The sequence below is a fragment of the Ovis aries genome, chromosome 4 (genome assembly GCF_016772045.2).
Source record: "Ovis aries strain OAR_USU_Benz2616 breed Rambouillet chromosome 4, ARS-UI_Ramb_v3.0, whole genome shotgun sequence".
Classification (NCBI taxonomy): Eukaryota; Metazoa; Chordata; class Mammalia; order Artiodactyla; family Bovidae; genus Ovis; species Ovis aries.
In genome coordinates this window covers 98,985,347-99,001,515 of record NC_056057.1, presented here as the reverse complement: position 1 = coordinate 99,001,515, position 16,169 = coordinate 98,985,347, and the positions used below count along the sequence as shown (strand labels likewise).

Sequence of the window (16,169 nt, the reverse complement as noted above, 5' to 3'; positions counted from 1 at the left end):
AACAGGGTCAGACTGTTTTTGGGGGCTCCAAAAGCACTGCAGATGGTCATTGCAGCCATGAAATTAAAAGACGCTTACTCCTTGGAAGAAAAGTTATGACCATCCTAGATAGCATATTCAAAAGCAGAGACACTACTTTGCCAACTAAGGTCCATCTAGTCAAGGCTATGGTTTTTCCAGTGGTCATGTATGGATGTGAGAGTTGGACTGTAAAGAAGGCTGAGTGCTGAAGAATTGATGCTTTTGAACTGTGGTGTTGGAGAAGATTCTTGAGAGTCCCTTGGACTGCAAGGAGATCCAACCAGTCCATTCTAAAGGAGATCGGTCCTGGGTGTTCATTGGAAGGACTGATGCTAAAGCTGAAACTCCAATACTTTGGCCACCTCATGCGAAGAGCTGACTCATTGGAAAAGACTCTGATGCTGGGAGGGATTGGGGGCAGGAGGAGAAGGGGACGACAGAGGATGAGATGGCTGGATGGCATCACTGACTCGATGGACAAGAGTTTGGATGAACTCTAGGAGTTGGTGATGGACAGGGAGGCCTGGTGTGCTGCAATTCATGGGGTTGCAAAGAGTCAGACACGACTGAGCGACTGAACGGATCACAATAGTCAATTTAATAAGGTATATCAATATTTCAGGGATTTGGGGTAAAATCATCTGCTTCTTCCCAGCCATACTCAGTAATTTCTTCATTTGACCCTAAAAGTTGGTGTGGACTGAGTGTATACACAGCTAGAGGGAAGGCTGCTGCTGCTGCTGCTAAGTTGCTTCAGTCGTGTCCAACTCTGTGCGACCCCACAGATGGCAGCCCACCTGGCTCCCCCGTCCCTGGGATTCTCCAGGCAAGAACACTGGAGTGGGTTGCAATTTCCTTCTCCAATGCATGAAAGTGAAAAGTGGAAGTGAAGTAGCTCAGTCGTGTCCGACCTTCATGACCCCATGGACTGCAGCCTACCAGGCTCCTCTGTCCATGGGATTTTCCAGACAAGAGTACTGGAGTGGGGTGCCATTGCCTTCTCCGAGAAGGAAGGCCTAGGGCCTAGTGCCAGACAGATATCTGGTTCTCTCACATCAACTGCTGACATAGGTGGTACTGATGCTATCTCCATCCCAGCTTCTTCAAAATCATATCCCGTTAGTACTAGGGAGGGTGAGACGGTGGAAAGTACGGGTGAGAAAGCAGTAATGAATACGGTTTGGGATTTCCAAAAGGTAATAGTTCTAAGATTTCAGTGCAATGACATATTTGGGAGCATATCTCCTGAAAATAAGTTTGTAAAAGCTGATTGAGTGACCTTGTTCCACGTTCTTCATCTTGCACCTACAAGGCAGTAAGACCACTCTTAGGTTTGTGGATGAACAGTCTTTAGAGACAAGTTCAAAAGTCATTCACTATGAACAGGGGAACAGACAGCTCAGCAGAGTTTGACAGAATGACTCACTCGGCTCAAAACATCTGCTTTGCTTGGTTTCCTGGAAACTACTTTACCACTTTCTCTTGGCCTTCTGCATTCTTACAATCTGCTACTTTTTAAAAATATTGTTGGACTATAGCTCTGTATCTTCCTAACCTCTCTGCTTTGCAGGTCTTGATCCTCTGATATCTTTCCTTCTTTATCCAAGCTTCCTCCAAGCACATTTTATCCTGTCTCACGGCCTTAAGTGAAAAGTAAAACTCACTCAGTTGTGTCCAACTCTTTGCAACCCTACAGACTGCAGCCCACCAGGCTCCTCTGTCCATGGGATTCTCCAGGCAAGAATACTGGAGTAGGTAGCCATTCCCTTCTCCAGGGGATCTTCCCGACCCAGGGATCAAACCCAAGTCGCCTACACTGCAGGTAGATTTTTTACCATCTGAGCCACCAGGGAAGCCCATGGTCTTATGCAGCAATGAAATGTTGAAGACAAATTTTTATATACTGTCTTCCATGTTGACCAATGCAGTAGCCTGAACCACCTGTGTCAGTTTAAATTTCAATTTAAATTAATTATAATTAAGTAAATAAAATTAAGTAAAATATGAAATCAGTTCCTTGGTTTTACTAGCCACATTTTAAGTGCTCAGTAGGTATCCATGGCTAGTGGCTACCATATTGGAGAGTGAAGTTATAAAACATTTCTATCACAGCAAACGTGCTATTGGACAATGCTGGTCTAGCTCTCACTTTCAGACTTTCCATCATACACTCAACTAGTTACTCAACATTTTCACTGGGTTATCTGACATCTCAAATTTAGTATTTCCAAAACTGGATTCATGATTTTACTCTCCAGCTAACTTCCCATAGTCTTCACCCTCTCTAGAAAACATATCTTTGTTCTTCCTGTTGCTTAGGCCAAAATTTTGAGATATGCTTGACTTATTTTTTTTCCTCATACCCATATTTGACCCACCGGTAAATCTTCATAAGACATCCAGAATATACCCACCTCTCAACTCCCTGCTGCCAACCTAGTGCATTCGGGACATTACGTCTCACCGAAATGATTGCAATGGCTTTCTACTCTCTGCTACAACTCTGCCCCCTACACCAAATTTTTCACGTGGCAGGCAAAGCAGTACTTGAGAAAGGTTAAATCAGATTATGACATTCTTCTCTTCAAAACTTTCCAATAGCTTTCCATCTCAGGATAAAATCCAAAGTCCTGACCACCATCTCCAAGACCTGAAGAACACTGCTCCCAGCATCTCTCTGACCCCATCTTTGACAAGGTCCCTTCCTTGCTCACGTGTCTTCAGCTATTCTGGTTTTGAGGTTTTTGTGTTTACTTTTTCCTTTGCCTGGAATGCTTTTCTCCCAGATATCTCATGGTTTGCTCCTGAACTTCATTCCAGCCTTGGCTTGAACATGCTCTCTGAACACCCCGCTTTATTTTCCTTCACAATACATACTAAACCCGACGTACTTTATACTGGCTTATTGTCTGACTCCTCCCATTGGAATATAAATTCCATGAGAGCAGAGACTTTATTCTTTCCATTGCTTGTAACATAATAGGAGCTAGGTAAATATTTGCTAAAGATAAACAAAAATTACATGCCCTAACACAGGGATGTAGATAAAGGAAATTCACCAGATCTATTAGCTCAGTCCACCAGCTGGCCTTGATCAGGCAAATACTATTCCAAAATAGAGAGATTCAGGCACTAACTAACATGCAAGAGGAGCAGCACACTCGTAACGAGTTACACATGCAGCAGGGAGAATTAGAGAATCCAGGAAGGAAAGAAGGACATTCCAGGGGTTCCTGTTCCTGGCAGAGACAAAGAAGTCTTGCAAGTTGAGTGGCTCAGCAAATCCCCTCCAGCCAGACTGTGCTGCTGTTTCCCCATCTGCTTGTTAGCGACTGACCTGCAGCATACAGTCAGAAATGGAGTCATACTCAAACAAACCAGACATTCGCTGGGCAGCCAGTAAACGCCAGGACCTTTCCCGTAGGTCATTTTAAGCCGACACTCAGACCACCACTGCCGGCTAGTTGTTACTTGCCCCACTTTACAGGTGAGGAAACACGTTCAGGTGATTAAAGAATTCGCCTGAAGTCACAAAGCTCACAAGGCGAGAATTTCAACCTAAATGTGACTCCAAAGACAGTGGTAAATTAATATAGCCACTGAGGGCAGTATTTCAAGTATTGACAGCAAGGTAGGAACCAACTTTTGAACCAGACACTAAGATCACAAACAAGCATCCACTCAAACCACTTACTGGCAACTGTAATGCTCATCACTAACGTGAGTGCATGCAAGCGAAAGTTTCTCAGCAGTGTCCGACTCTTCGAGACCCCATGGACTGTAGCCCGCTAGGCTCCTCTGTCTGTGGAATTGTCCAGGCCAGAATACTGGAGTGGGTAGCCATTCCCTTTTCAGGGGATCTTCCTAACCCAGGGATAGAGCCCAAGTCTCCCACATTGCAGGCAGATTCTTCACCATCTAAGCTACTGGGGGAGCCCTAAACCAACCGTGAACCATACTTCCAAAAGGTGAGATAACTAACCTCCAGAAAATTACGAACATTTCATCACAGACTGCAGTCTTAAATATAAAATGAGCTTCCTCACTGCTCCCCTCCTCCAATCTCATTACAAAGCCAAATCAGATAAAAAACAAAACTCCACAACCTATATGATAATATTTCCATGTACAAACATAGTAAGGGAAAGAACATTCTTCAGAGTCCTTGTAGCTGTTTCTCAGAAATGAGAAAGTCCTCTCTCGGCCTTCAAGAAGCTGCAGTGAATCAAGACACACTCAAACATTCTCCTCAGACCCCTCTGAAGAACTGTATTTTGTGCCAGTCCCTCTAGCCTCCTTCTCTTTTCAACCATCTTCTTTTGCCTCAAACATACACAATGACATGCTACTGGAAATTTCTATATTTTAAAAATAAAAATATTTAGAAGATGCAGGGTGAAGGAATATACTTTCTTGTGTGTCTAACACCATCGGCCCATTCAATGATCATGGTTCTTGATTCAGTGTGGGGTTTATATGTTTGTTTCCTAAAATCCAATTTTCCACACCAAACTGTCCAGGACTCGTCCCTGTATCACTGATGCCGATTCATCAGAACAGCACTGAAGCTCTGCTTCACTCTTCCACCCACATAGGCACGCAGGAGCCCCGGCCCAGCCAGAAAGTTAGCACTGGTTTTTTCTCTCTACATCTCATATTAACCTCTCTCCCCACCTCAAACCGGCTTCCCCAGGCACTGTGATGTGGAAATCCAGCCCCGTTACCTACACCAGGTAGTCAGGCAGTCTGCTTACCTACACCCCCAGCTGGGGGCCACAGAAGCTTCTCTTCCTCACCACTGCCAGAAACATCCTGCTGCAGCCCCATGAGCCACTGCAGACTGTGTACCCAGCTGGAACAAATCGAGTTTGCTCCTCACCTCTTCCCTCTAGCCATGGCCTCGGTGGGTAAGAGGGAAATCTGTATTGACTCATGACAGTGCCAATGGGGAAGAAAAAGATGAATGCTCTCTTAGCCAAAGAAAAGGGTTTCACCTGACATTCTTTAATAACTAGGAAGGGCCAGAAGAAGGAGTGGGGTACAAAGAGAGAGGCAAAAATGGAGAACAATTCCTTGGTGCCTATCAAGAAGGGTCTCACATAATCCCTCCCAAGCCCAGACCCCCACCACTACTTCAGTTTCCCACACCTCACCCCAGAACTGCTGTCAGACCCTACTCCTCACACCAGTGACTCCAGAAGACTCTGCCCCAGGCCCCGGTAACAACAAGGGCATGTTGGGGATGTTGCCCTTCATCTCTAAAATATAAAAGCTGGCCTGGATGATCTACACATTTCTTTCTATTTACCATATCCCAACACCAGCTCTAAAGAATCCACCTGCAATGCAGGGGACCCAGGTTCAATTCCCGGGTCAGGAAGATCCTCTGGAGAAGGGATAGGCTACCCACTCCAGTATTCGTGGGCTTTCCTTGTGGCTCGGCTGGCAAAAAATCTGCCTGCAATGTGGGAGACCTAGGTTCGAACCCTGGATTGGGAAGATCCCCTAGAGAAGGGAAAGGCTACCCACTCCAGTATCCTGGCCTGGAGAATTCCATGGACTGTATATAGTCCACGGGGTTGCAAAGAGTCAGACTCGACTGAGCAACTTTCACTTTCACTTTCTCTCTTTTCAACGCTATCTGAGGGCTTCCCTGGTGGCTCAGTGATTAAGAATCTGCCTGACAAGCAGGAGAAGAGGGTTCAATCCCTGGGTCAGGAAGATCCCCTAGAGGAGGAAATGACAACCCACTCCAGTTTTCTTACCTGACAAATCCCATGGACAGAGGAGCCTAATGGGCTACAGTCCATGGGGCCACGAAAAGTTGGACACAACTGAGTAAATAAATAGCAACAACAGCAATACTGCATACGACTTCTGACCCCACTGCCAGGTTTCAAAAGGAAGAGATGCACTCCTAGAATCTCCAGCCCAACTCTAAATCCATTTCCAGGACACATGCTCATATTTAAGTTAAATATGAGAAAGCTACAGTAAGACTACAGATATACTATGGAAAAAACTATTTTGTGGAGGTTTGCACCAGATAGGATTATATCCATGAGGAAACACATTCTGAGCTACCAACAACTGAAGAACAAAAAAATCAGATGGATGGATATAACCTATACACAAGTATGAAATTACATACTGTTATGATGCTACCGAGTACCTTGTCATAGAAAAAACACAGAAAACAGGCCGACCACTTGGCAAATAATCATGAACATGACCTACAGGTGCCCACAGTCTATTATACAACCTATAGTGTTTTTATTTGACTTATATGGCACTTCTGAAACGCATTCATGATAAAAGCAAGGCCTTCTTATAACTTATTTTCCACTCATACATTTAATGGGTTCTAGTCCCCTCCCTACATTTATTGCACTTTCTCTGACATAAAACCATTCAGAATAACCTACTCAGGGCTTCTGTAGAGCATCAGATTTTAATAGAGTCACTACAGTATTTATTTGTGGAGGTGGGAGGAAGAGGCTCACCACTGCCTAAAACATGACATAGTTATTTAGGTAAAACACTCTAACCACTATGATGGAAAAAGCAGCACGTGAGATGAGAAAACTATAAAGTAAAAGACGAATAGTTGGCTCATTCAGGAATTTTGTGGGAAAACATTTTTTAAAAAGTTTGATTGTAAAGACTATTTTTAGCCTATTTGATTGTAAAGGCTAGTTATTCAGGAGTTTGTACCAAATGCACTGGTTGTTGGGGATTCAAGCATTTGAAGTGGAACACTTCTAATCAGACATCATCCGAGGCACAGTGTGGTGTAATGGTAGACTCAGGAGATGTGTTCTGCTTTTGCTTTTTCCCAGGCTATGCTTTTAACTAGTTCTGTTATCGTAGGTCAGTCACAAAGCCTTTGTAAACCAGCATCAGTCTCCTCTCAAGTTGAATATAGGGTCTAAATGAGGGGACTGCTAATCTTTTAAGAGTCGATCTCATGGACGAAAATACCTTCTGCAGACAGCTTAAGTGTGAGCAGTGGGGAGGCAGTTTGCTTCTCTTTCACAGGCTGCTACTCAATTTGGGGGAGAAAACAGCTTTAAAGAGTAACTCAATTACATCCCCAACAGCTGTTCAGGGAAAGCTGGATTGCCTGCCCTTGTTCACTTCTAGCGCTGTCTGGCACGCGGAGGGTGAAAAATGGCCATGTCATTAGTTCTTTAAGATGTGTCCTAAAGAATATCTACTCTAAAATATACTTCTTAAGTAGCGGATTTATCGTTTCCATCAGCTTAGAAAAGGCTGCATATGCTATTTGCCTCTGGAAATTCACAACAAACCCTTTCTAGTAAAGCTCTGAAACGTTCCACAATAAACAGTTCTTCAAGCGAACAAAAAGTATATTACACGTGTATAGTACTAGAAAGTTCTTGGGAACAAGAACTGTGCCTTAATTCACCTTTCCGGCCTTGGCCCTTAGCACAGTACCTGATATATGACAAAGTTCTTTTTTTTTTTTTTTAAACTAGAAAAGCCTGGAGCCTGGAAATATGGCAAATGCTTCTAATTAGGTCCTTCCCTAGCTAAAGTAAAAAGTATTAAGAAAATGCAAGTGGAAAAGTAAAACGTACAGCCACAAAACAACAGTTTCCATGAGGACAGATAAATAAAATTGAGCCAATAAGTTCCACGGAACCCTTTTCTTAGGCTGCTGCTGCTGCTAAGTTGCTTCAGTCACGTCCGACTCTGTGCGACCCCATAGACGGTAGCCCATTAGGCTCCCCCATCCCTGGGATTCTCCAGGCAAGAACACTGAAGTGGGTTGCCATTTCCTTCTCCAATGCATGAAAGTGAAAAGTGAAAGTCAAGTTGCTCAGTTGTGTCCGACTCTTTGCGACCCCATGGACTACAGCCCACCAGGCTCCTCCGTCCATGGGATTCTCCAGGCAAGTGCACTGGAGTGGGCTGCCATTACCTCTCTGTTTCCTTAGGCAGTAAGGGGGAAAGCCAGAAACAAAATACACTGCACAGGGCTTATGGAAGCACTATGCTCCACACGGGCTCAAAAAACATTAGCTGACGTTTCCCAGCAGTGTCCATAACTTATTTATCTAGCCACTTAGGTTCCCAATGTCTCAATTTCCCTGTCTATAAAATAACCAAATATTTACTGTAAAATAAAACAGCAATCCATACTCACTGAGGAGTCAGGAGGCTTAATTTATGTTTCAGAAGCATCTGGGAAAAAGCAGATGATAGATGGGAGTGTCGATCACCATCACCATCACAACTGCTATTGTGGTAAACAGGTTAGAAAGGCAACGTGCCAGCTCGCCTGTTTCCTGTCCTGGGAGAGGTGTCCTTTTTATAAAACCACACACTGCTCAGTCTCTTAGGGCATGGAGAGAAAGATGAGAATTGCTAAGTCAATAATACTGGCGATAGCTAAGTTCCAATAGTTAACATTAATCAAGATTTCCTTTCTTAATCTATGACAAATATTTTTTACCCAAACACTACGTATAAATGCAATTAGTTCCTAGGAAGAATCAAGATATGAGTTTAGAAGAATTTTTAGGTATAGGTCAAGGTTTTGAACACAAAGTTGAGACAAGAAAAAAAGAAAAAAACTTTAATTAGGATCTTGATGGTTTTCCATAGGTTCTTAATCCATCAGTTTGTAAATTACTTGAGGACAGGGACGGAGGCCTTCACTTTACAGCCCTAGTGACAAGCAGAGCACCTGGAATACATTAGGCTCTGAGCAACAGCTGAATGAAAGGATGGGGGACCACCCGTGCCTCAGTGTTTCATTAAGCAATCACCAAAATCTGACCAGCTACATAAAGGGTCTCAGTAATGATTCAGTTGCTTGTAAAATGCTTTAAAGAAAAACTACATATTACCATCCCCATCAGCAGAAGCCTGAAAGGTAGGAGACGAGAGAGGGAAAAAGATAGCATCTATCTACCCTACAAAATGTCCACCAGCTTAATATATGGCACGGCTATCAATCTGTTCACCAGTCACCCCAATCCATTCTGAAGAAAAATCATTGCTTCCACCATAATACACTAAAACAAATTTATAAATGTTAATAAAATTTTTAAAAGGTCAGGTCACTACTTCCTGTAACATATGTCACGGAGAACCTAATACATCTCAGGATCAGGTCATTGGCAGGACAGCTATGACATTCAAGAATGGAGAAAATGAAATTTTTTCTCTTTGAAAATTAGTTAACCAGCACATCCGTCTATTCCCCCACTTGGCTGCCTGGTGTGGAACAAGCACTGTAACAGGGGAAATTTATTGAAACATACCATTAAATCAACATGGCAGAGCACTCTGCTTTATATGGGCTATAAAAGTCATGCGTGTGGGAAAGCTGAAGGAAACAAACTGGTGCTGAAAATAAGAACAGACACGCGTATTTAAAAAAATAAAATGGATTCCTAGAATTTACAAACTTAGTAGATCAGGTATGCAAAACCAAGGTCTTGAAATGGGCCTTGTAATCTTTTCTTCTTAGGCTAAAATTAGAGCTAGCCCTGTTTTTCAAGAATCAAGCCTAAATATGACAAACAAAAAGTAAGGGTTCTGGCTGGATTGTCAGAAATTACTTTGGAAGAAGGTAATAAAACTGGATTTATACAAGAGCCATACTGGGGTTTTATTTAGTAACAAGTGGAGGTGCTATTTTTTGGTAGATCATCCATGGAGAGTCAGAGGTGAAGAACAAAATCTGTTGTCAAATAATTCTGCAGGAGAGTAAAATGTGTTCTGAATATCTGAGAGGCACATGCCGAAAATACAGGATGTGTAGGTCACACTGACATTCTGCATGTTTTTTTCTTTTTTAAGTCCTAGATCAGGCCTGACTACGCAATATGATGTATATATGTAAAACCTATGGTTTCTAAGAGTTGAACCTAAGACACTCATGTATCCCATTACCTAAATTTGTAGAATGTACTAGAAACATTGCTTTGGGAAGTATTAGAATAAATTTAGTTCTATAATTAAAAAACGTCTTGGAGATCAACTGGTCTAATATCCACACTGGTATCATCAATTAAACTGTTTACAGTAGTTTATAGAGCATATTTGCTAAGTCACTTCGGTCGTGTCCGACTCTGTGCGACGCCATAGACGGCAGCCCACCAGGCTCCCCTGTCCCTGGGATTCTCCATGCAAGAACACTGGAGTGGGTTGCCATTTCCTTCTCCAATGCATGAAAGTGAAAAGTGAAAGTAAAGTCATTGAGTCGTGTCCAACTCTCAGCGACCCCATGGACTGCAGCCTACCAGGCTCCTCCGTCCATGGAATTTTCCAGGCAAGAGTACTGGAGTGGGGTGCCATTGCCTTCTCCGAAAGCATATTTATCCACAGGTATTTGATCCTCACAAGAATCATGTGCAATAGAAAAAAGTCAACTAATTTACCCCAGGATCACTAGCCTAGCCAGGTGAAACTGCCAAGGGGAGGAGAAAGACACACAAAGAATCAAGCTCCTCACTTAAATTAGGAATGGGAAGGAAATGCACAGAAAATGAAATCAACCAGCACGGATCACTATGATAAGAGTCTAAGTGCCGATGAGTGAAATAACAAGCAGCTAAAAAACTCAATTTAACAGTTTGCATGATAATGCATATGCCTTGGAAAAGGAAACGGATGAACAGTATCAGGTTGCTATTGGGAATAAAGGGCAGTACATTTCTATTTAGTGGAGTAGAGACCCCCATCACTCTACGAGAGCATTATGTACATTTTACACTCAAGATGTATATACTTACAAAAAGGAAAAACAAAGACACCATGAAAATCACCTTGAACTTGGCCTGCAGGTTGTTTCTTCCCATCTTTGGTTATGGTTTTGTTTTGCTTTTTTCATGACCATTATCAAATAGAAGGAAAAATCCCCAACTTGCATGGCAGCTGAGCCTACAGAGACCCATTTTGTCACAGGCCATTAGTGTTCATCATTACACAGCTTAATGCAGTTGTCTGTTCCCTTTAGTGAACTCTGCATAGATTTATCTTTGGCTAATGCAGCAGAGGCTAAGGGAAACTACTAAGGTCTCTGGATTTGTCTGCCTTTCTGGGATAGCATTTTTGAAACCATTCTGGGCCAAAGGGATTTTACAGAAATGGAGACGGTAATATGTCCTTCTCCCATCGCATTGCCTCTAATAGGCAATGGCTGTTCACAAGGATCAAGATCTGGATAGTCAGAGGCACCTTTGTTCAGACATAGGATAGGACTGGAGCTCAGAAACCAGGAGAAAAACTGTATTCACAGACACATGTTTATTTACATAGTTTTATTCCACAACTCTGTTTCAGGTTCTGAAACTTCATTTATTCATTCCAACAAAATTTACTGAGGGCCTAGGGATGTGCCAGGCCCGGTTTCGAGATGACAGGGAAGTAACAATGAACAAAGGAGACAAAAATCCTTGCCCTTGTGCCACTGACGTTCTTAGTGGGAGGAGACAGGCAATAAAACAGATGAAAGATACAGTCCATAGATAGCAACTGGGGAAATGAAGAGCAAAAAGTAAAACATAGTACAATTTCAAATAGGATAGCCAGGCAGGGCTTCACTGGGCCAGTAACATCTGAGAAGAGCTCCAAAGGTGTGAAGGTGGTGACTCGCACGTATGGCCAGTGGAGGAACAGAGAATAAATGTGCTACTGTTCAATAGCTCAAGGATAAGTTGGGTCTTTTCAAACATTGTAAAGAATTCTGGTTTTTACTCAGCATGAATTGCTATTGGAGAGTTCTGAGCCAAAAGGTTTATATGACATGACTTACATTCTAACAGGATCACTATGGCTAAACGGAGGAGAGCAAGAGATCAAGCATGAGACCAGATAAGAGCCTAATTCACTAATCTCAGCAAGAGATGATGGTGGCATAGACCAGGCTAGGACTCACAATGGTGGCTGAGCAATGGTTAGGTTCCGGGAAATTTTTGGAAAAACTAGTAGGATATGCTGATGGATTGCTTCTGCATGCGAGGGAGATGACTCCTAGACCTTTGGCCTGAACAACTGGAAGAAAGCAGTGCCATTTATCGAAGTGGGGAAGACGAGGGGGTAGCAGTTGGTGAACAGATGGTGTGAAATGTTGGGATCTCAGCTCTGGACAATTTGAAGTTGGAATTCCCATATGCAACACAAACAGAAATGTCAAGAAAGCTAAAAACATAAGAAGGCTGGGTTCACTGGAGCAGTGCAAGCTGGAGATATAAATTTGGGAGTCAACAGCTTGAGATGGTATTTCAATTCCTACGATAAAGTGAGATCCACAAGAGAAATAAGCGTAGATCAAAAAAGAGAAGGCGGCCAAGGACTGAAGCCTGGGTACCATAGGCTAAGAGGTCAGGGAGGCAAGGAAGAAACTCATGAGGAGCCAGTGAGGCGAGAGGAATACAGATATCATCCTGGGAGCCAGCCCAAAAGAGTCTTCTGAGAAGGAGGCATTGATTAACCACATCAAATACTACAGAGAGCTTTAGTAACAAGTCAAAGCAGCTGGTCACAATAGTGGTAGCACTTTGTTCTGAGGAGCAGGGAAAGCGGGGATCAGGAGAGAAGACACAGAAATGAAAACCTGAGGGTTATACTTGTCCCATGCTATCTCTGTTTCGATTTCAGTTTCTCTATTACTGCCCTCCTCACAAAGGAAATTAACAGCCTTACACATGTCATATTTTATTTATGAGAATCGAGCATGCCTGTGAAATGTTTTGAGATCTCAGTAAAAAGCATAGGAAATCTCACTCTAGATAGAGTCCACTAATATATTTAGCACATTACCTGATGCCGTCTTCTATCTATTCGTTCTTAGTAAGTCTCTCTGAACAAGATTAAAAAAAAAAAAATTCTGGTATTGTTTTACTGTTCTCAGTAAGGAAGACATCCTGTTACTTTGTTCTACCTTTGTTTTATATATGTACTTAATGAATTTATTTTGGAGGTGAGAAGGAATGGGACAAAGAAATGAAGGAAGTATCACACAGGCTCTCATTTGCTAAAAAAATGTTCAAAACTACTGTGTGGGTGTATGTTAGTCACTCAGTTGTGTCCAACGCTTTGCAACCTCATGGACTGTAGCCCACAAGGCTCCTCTGTCCATGAAATTCTCCGGACAAGAATACTGGAGTGGATTGCCATTTCCTTCTCTGGAAGATCTTCCCAACCCAGGGATCGAACCTGGGTCTCCTTCATTGTAGGCGGATGCTTTACTAGATGAGCTACTACGGAAGCCAAAAGTTAAGTGGGCTTTAGGTACTCTTGTGTGTGTTAGTCACTCAGTCATGTCTGGCTCTGCAATGCCATGGCTTGGGGCCCGCCAGGCTCCTCCACCCATAGGATTTTGCAGGCAAGAATACTGGAGTGAGTTGCTATTCCCTTCTCCAGGAGATCTTCCTGACCCAGGGACTGAATCCAGGTGTCCCGCGTTGCAGGCAGACTCTTTACCACCAGGGAAGATTCAAAAACTATTATCTTAAATCAAAGTTTCATTTGCACAGTTTGTATCAATAAAATAGTACATTTACTTAATCATCCCTATCCTTGTCAAGAATCATCTGTATGTCTTGGTGGCTCACATGGTAAAGAATCTGCCTGCAATGAAGGAGACCTAGGGTGGGGAGATCCCTCGGTGGGGAAGATCCCCTGGAAAAGGGAATGACAACCCACTCCAGTATTCTTGACTGGAGAGTTCCATGCACAGGGGAGCCTGAAGGGCTACAGTCCACGGGGTAATAAAGAGTCGGACATGACTGAGTGACTAACACAGAAACATCTGTTGTCAAGAACCACTGGTCCAGAAATTGTCATCTGGATAGTCAGAACCCCTTGTTTCCAAAGCATTTTCTTTTTCTTAAAAACTTGCATATACGAATATCTTTCAAGTAACAAATCGTTTTTATTGCAAATATCTAATTCTCTTATTCTAAGAATTGCTTTAGAGGTAATACAAACAGAACACTTTGAACCCATACCTGTACCGTTTTCACCTGTGAGAACTTTCTAAAGTTATGTGGTCACATCAAACTCCTGCTGAACAGGTAGCTCACTGCGTACTTTTTAATGAATCCTATTTGTCAGAACATAAACTGTCCAATAATCTGCCTTGAAATATAACTTCTCACTGCCATCAAAATTGTCTTTTGCTTCACAAATATATAGTGCCTAACCATAAACAGCAAATAAAACATATCCGCAGGGCCAGTAAAATGTGTATTTTACCACTTCTGTGTGAGCTTTCCACATTCTTTGTAGCCACCATCTTTTTCCTTTTTCCCAGAAGAAGGGGGTAGAATACCACCATGGCTCAGGTTTTGGAGGTAGTTAGGAAACTGTATATAATTTCTCCTGTCTGGCTCAATGACCAAACACAATGAGATGTGTCTATGGTTCGCTGTGATTTTGTGTTTCTTTCTCTCCAGCAGCATCTCTTAAAGTAGTAATTCCCAGTGCCCTACTCATTGAGGCCACAACTGCTCTGCAGACACAGAGCCGCAGAGACGAGAACACACTTGTGGCCTCGGGCTGAGCTCCATTCTCCCTCTCTGGGATGCTGCTGAGCCCTTTGTCCTTGCAGTTATCTTAGGTTCCTCTCCTAAGCAACAGCACATGCCCTGACTGGCTTGCGTGGTGAGCTGGGAAGCAAAAGAAATTTCATACCAGGCAAAATGTGAGCTCAAATCTAATTCACCACATGATACTGTGTTCGATGACCTTGAGCTAATTACTCTGCCTCTTTCTCAGATTCCTGATTTTTCAAATCAAATGACTGCTCTGAGAATTAAGACTGGACGTGAGAAGTAGTTGGGACACAGCAGGGGCTTTAAAAAATGAATCACGGCCATTCCCTCCCTGCAGGCTTATGGCTGACTTCGGCAGGTGACCACACCACCTCGCTCACCCACCCTCCTGCAATCGACTTCAGTGAGGTACTTGTGTATCCCCACAGAATAAAACTGGCACTAGGTCTCCCATAAAATCATCAGAGAGAACCAAGTTAAGAGAGGAAGAAAAGAGAAAAAGGAAAATACTAAACTGCCCTCAAAGGTTTAATATTTTTCTGATTGGATGCTTTGAAAATTTGCAGAGTTCCACCAGACCCATTCAGTAGGGAATTTATTTTTTCCACGGCTTAATGAGATCAGCCCTTAAAGAGATCAGTACAAAATAAAAACAATGGCCGTTAGAGTGCTACACGCCTGTTATCAAGAGGTCTTTCACACAGTGTGGCAGAAACATCTTACAAGGATCTTACATCTTGATGGCCATTCTTCCTCTCCACCTTTTATTCTCTTTAACAAATTAGTGCAGTAAACACAACACAGAGCCGTCTGTCTCTGACTCCGTTTCCCTTCACTCCTACTCACAGGCAGTAGTTTTCCCATATTCACCTTTGCTTGGAAAATACTCTGTAAAGAAATAACTGGAAACAAATGAGTCATTCTGCAGTCTATTGATTAAACCACACTGAATCAGGGTCACACCGGGTATGCTCTGGGGGAAGGGAAGCAATCAATTCCAGGCTGTGAAAAAAGTTAATGAAAACATGCGCAGAAGTTTCAGTCCTTTTTTTTTTTTTTACCTTGTTTTGAACATTCAGGCTGTGAGTGCTGAACATATTGCCCAAGGGCAGTAACAAACCTTCTGATTGGAAAGGAGAAAGCATGTTATTAACTACATGATACTGAAGGTGGGTAGTAGACAGGTGTCAGGCTTCTTGAGTTTTTGAAAAAATGATGCTAGGGAAAGAAGACTTATCCAGAGAGGAAGACAGTTCAGTCACACCTTACTTATTTCTGGAAAAACCCATGTAAATGAAGGCTGCTAAACGGGAGCAACAGGGGATGAGATGGTTGGATGGCATCACTGACTCAATGGACATAAGTTTGAACAAACTCTGGGAGATAGTGAAGGACAAGGAAGCCTGACACGCTACAGTCCATGGGGCTGCGAAGAGTCAGACATGACTTAGCAACCGAACAACAGCCAACAAGCACTAAATGGCCATTTTTCCATTTAAAGTAAAGCAAAGAGGGTTTCTCAGGAAGCAGAGTTGCAGAAAGCTCACACAGTTAAAAGAACAGGAAAGTGACTGCAGCTTTCCTTAATATTATGTTAAATGGGAAGTCAGTGAG

At 42.8% G+C, this 16,169-nt stretch overlaps 1 protein-coding gene across 4 annotated transcripts in view; it reads right to left on the bottom strand.

The window, feature by feature from the left end:
• The window catches only part of EXOC4 (exocyst complex component 4), an 807,451-nt gene that overhangs the window by 410,895 nt on the left and 380,387 nt on the right, over positions 1-16,169 (bottom strand). The gene's annotated exons all lie outside the window — the stretch shown is intronic.